At 37.3% G+C, this 4,244-nt stretch overlaps 1 long non-coding RNA gene across 1 annotated transcript in view; it reads left to right on the top strand.

Moving 5' to 3' along the window:
- Nucleotides 1-3,394: 3,394 nt before the first annotated feature.
- LOC118599848 overlaps nucleotides 3,395-4,244 on the top strand; it is a 2,203-nt gene continuing 1,353 nt past the window's right edge. The window contains exon 1 of the long non-coding RNA XR_004949362.1: nucleotides 3,395-4,152. This is a non-coding gene — a long non-coding RNA (uncharacterized LOC118599848). The remainder of the gene's footprint in view (nucleotides 4,153-4,244) is intronic.

The following is a 4,244-nucleotide window of genomic DNA, read 5'->3' as shown; positions in this document are numbered from 1 at the left end:
TTTGAGCTGTGGAAGAAAGTCAAAAGGCTTGGAGAAAACCTAGGGTCTATGACAGGATCCCGACCAGGATCCAAAACAGGACTTTCAGAGGAAATGGTTCTACAGACTACATCCCCATGGAGTCCATGTGTGTTTCAATAAAATATGTGTTTGAATGTTTTGTGCCAAATGCTAATAACATACTGTAGTCACAACTAAAAAGTTTTTGGATGATCAAGACCTTTAATTGGTCTATATGCTCTTTTCTTATTGATACTTAAATTATGTTTGTGCTGTGATTACTCCTTAAACAGATGGGACATTTGAAAACCACGAGTGTTGTCAAAGTCCATCCTTCTAACAGTTGAAAGTCAATCAGGCTTGTCCTACTGCTACTGTGATGTGGTTTCATGTGTTGTTAACAAACTGGTATAAACAGAGATTTGTTTGCTGACTTTCCATCAACAAACAAGATAGATTATTGACAGATGTGTATTGGTTATTTTGTTAGGATCATTTTCATCACAATCTGACATTTTCAGGAACAGTGGACCTCTATGAAACATTTTACTGGTCGTAATGCTGCTGATTATAATTTATTTTCTAAATGCAGAAACTCAGAAACTCTTCATGATAAAATATAATGTTCTCTTGTCTTTTCAAAAAGGATACTAAAGTAATCAAGTTGAGATGTAAATTATCGTCAACCTTTCAGGAAGCACCATAGCCAGGTGTCCAAAGCACCAACACAAGGTTCTCTTCATGAAAGAGAAACAAAACCTTCCAGGTGAACAAACTCCTCAAACTTTCATCATCAACTTGTAGACGTAGCTTCTTTCAATCAATTTAAATTTAGAAGAAGCACAGCTCAATGCTTAAGCAACATTAATATATAAATGAGAAAACAATAAAGATCTGATCATGAAATAACGAGTCAAGCAATGAAATACAAAGAGACAAATTATGATGTGTTTTTATACATTCAAAGCTGAATAGACCATGAATACACTCTGAACTGCGCACTTGTGCCCGGTGCTGGCAACATTTGGAGTAGGTGAAAAAAAGTCTATTGAAACCCTGTATTATCAAAGCTTTAGCTCGAGTATTTACCATTTTTTGACTACAGCAAGTGTTCAATCGTTTGCTCAATCAACATAATTCCAGTGGATTCTGAGATGGAGAAAAGCCGCCTTGCGCTATATAAAACAATTTACTGTAGTGAAGTACCAACACAATCCATGCAAATCTGATTATTCTATTGTGGAAAAAAGCACATTTGCACCGTCATGCAACACTTTACGTTAGTAAAGCCGATATGAGAAGTCAGTTCTCTTCATGTCGGAATCAGATTAATTATCTTGACTGTCTCAACGGTTGAGGAGTTATGGAATGTCCAAGAGCGTGTGTTATATAGGTCTCACTAGTGACATCTCTGGTATTAAAGGTTAAACACTAGAGTCTTCAGATTTGATTTTAAAAAAACAACTAATGAGAGATGAAATGTAACTGAAGGTAAAGAATTCCACTACTTTGGATCAGCAGCAAAAACAGTCTAATTTGCCAACAACTGTGGGGTCTTTTGTATGAACAAAGCATTTAATGCTGTTTGAGGTAATATTACAATTGACAAAGAGGAATACAACCACTTTCTTGGCGCTTTCTTTTGTCAGAATGACCTTCCGCCAATAGACGGGTTTCAACAGTAGCTATGCAAACAATTTGTTGCATTTCGCTGTGGACCTACAGCCAACAGGAGTAAAAAAAAAAGTACGACTCAGTCCAGCTTAATGGGTCCATTATATAATGGAAATGCAGAAAATACCAGGCTGGACCGTACTGTATTGTACCATACCTCCTTGTAAAGTATTGTATCGTATCATATTGCTTCGTACCATATCGTATCATATCGTACCGTACTGTAGTGTATTGTACCGTACAATACCATTTCGTACCGTACTGTATTGTACCATATTGTACCATAGCATACTGTATCATACTATACTGTATCGCACCGTACTGTATCATATCTTACCGTATCGTGCCGACTCGTATCGTACCGTAGCGTGTTGTACCATACGGTATTGTATCGTACCATTCCATTTTGTACAGTATCTTACCATACTGTATTGTGCCGTACCATACTGTACCATACTCTATTGTACAGTATGGTACAGCTTAGTGGAAATGAGGCATTAGTGTCTGGTTTTTGGTTCTCCCTTGTCAGGTCATCTGTTTTCTCACTCTTTTATTACTCTTTTGGTTTATATGTCATGTATAAGTTTGCTAATTGTTTAAGTTTCTGACATCCAGGCTGGTCTCCTGCATATTCAATCCCATACCACCAGATCCTGATAGAATTTCAGAGAAGCTGTCAGATCAACTTTACATCTGATTTGTCACCTGTTTTGTTTTACCTGTTATTGCACAATTTGTTCAATTTAAATAAATATTCTAATTCCCCTCACAAGTCTGGTTTCCCGTATGTTTGGGTCCTACATCAACATGATTTCTTCTTCGGTGGTACAGCACTACTTAAACCGTGATTTTTTTTTAATTTTATAAAGAGAAGTGAGGTAGTTAATGACACTGAAAACAAACCTAAATATACCGTATATGTCATTATTCATGTATTCCCACAGTTCATGAGCACAGGTGAGGAAAGAAACTTGAGTCGCTCTGTAAGCTCATAACACACCACATACCAATTTGAGTATGTAAAAATGTTGCTTAGGTGTATGAAATCTTATCTTGGTATTTGAATCTGTGTAATACAGGAACTGTCAGTCTCTTATTTTGAAGGGGGACTTACAGGAGAAAGGGTTTCCGACCGCCTAACACTTTGGTTGAAACTGTACTCCAGTTCTCCAAGCAGACAATTTGGCAAATAACTGAGCTATTCAGTATTTTCTCAAGCCATGACAAATGTCTGGCAAAGAAAATAAAATATTAACACAACAAATGACTTAACTTTCACAGTTATCTCCCCGGACGAGGGGATTTCACGGCCTCAGAGGATCATTTTCTGTTCTTCGCCACCCACTTGGCTTTCCCACAGACCTGTCAGATCCGGATAACCTCTCCTGGTTGGGTTTCTTGCCACAGTTGGACAATAAGTTACTGCAATCTGCAAGTTTTTTGGAAAGCTTTAATGACCATTAGTGGGTAACCACAGTTATAGATCCCTATTTAAACAGTCTGGTTTTTCTTTTCTTTGCATTTGAGGACAGTGTTGTAAAAGATTCATGGAGAGCTGCAGCTACCGTACGTCTATTACATGGCTTTGTGCCTGAGTCTATAACAACAACATTAGTCCTATAGAAGCTGTTAAAGCTTTATATTTGGAGACATACCTTATTTTCTTATTAGAACATTTTCTTAATGTTGCAGTCAGTTGGCAGAAAGTTCTATAGTGACTGGAGGTTTAATCTTTATAGGTTTGAGAAGTGAAAATATTATCGATGAAATATTTCTAAATGAATAATATGACACACTTTTCTGACAAGTCCTGACATATTGGAGGATAACAAATCACAGTTTTCCTCTGGACAGCTCCAGAAAGAAACTGAGGGAATTCTGTTCAGCTTCTTCAGAGGGGTTCAAACTCCAGTTTGACCTAAATTTCTCAGTGGCTGCTTCCAGATTGTGAAACAATCTTCTTCTTCACATTAGAGATGCCTGAACTTTTAGTCATAATAAGTCTACATGTATATCAAACTCACTTCTTTGAAATGTTTGGAACCCTTGTGCCATCCTAGGCATGTTTACATTAAAAGTGAGTCATCTGGACCCCACAAGACAGCGTGCTGAACTTTGTTTTTTTCAAGGATTTTTTATCTTCACTGGTGTCTGTGGCAGACACAAAATCCAGTCGATGGGAGGGATCACATATCAATATTTCCCTTAAAAAATGAAATTTACTTTTTTTAATGTAAGTTTTTCTTACGGTTTTGCTCTGATTGCTTAGCTTTTTCACTGTGGTTTTATTATTATTTTTGCAACATTGATGCTTTCTCTTTTTGTCTTATTCTTGTCCAGCAGTGGTCCCCAACCTCTGGGCCATAGACTGGTACCAGTCCGTGGGACAGTTGGTATTGGGTCACAAAGACCAGTTTAGAACGTCTGTATCAGCAGGCGTGCTGCAAGGGGATTACTGGGGAGACATTGGCTATGTTGGTAAGTGTTTCTGACATACAGATTGTTTGAAAACAGTGTGAGAAGCAATGTGTACCATGGTTAAAGTTTTTTTTTTTTTTTTTTTTTTTTTT

This window comes from Oryzias melastigma, linkage group LG16 (genome assembly GCF_002922805.2).
Source record: "Oryzias melastigma strain HK-1 linkage group LG16, ASM292280v2, whole genome shotgun sequence".
Taxonomy (NCBI): domain Eukaryota; kingdom Metazoa; phylum Chordata; class Actinopteri; order Beloniformes; family Adrianichthyidae; genus Oryzias; species Oryzias melastigma.
Note: the sequence above shows the minus strand (reverse complement) of the source record. Positions and strands in the feature narration are given on the sequence as shown.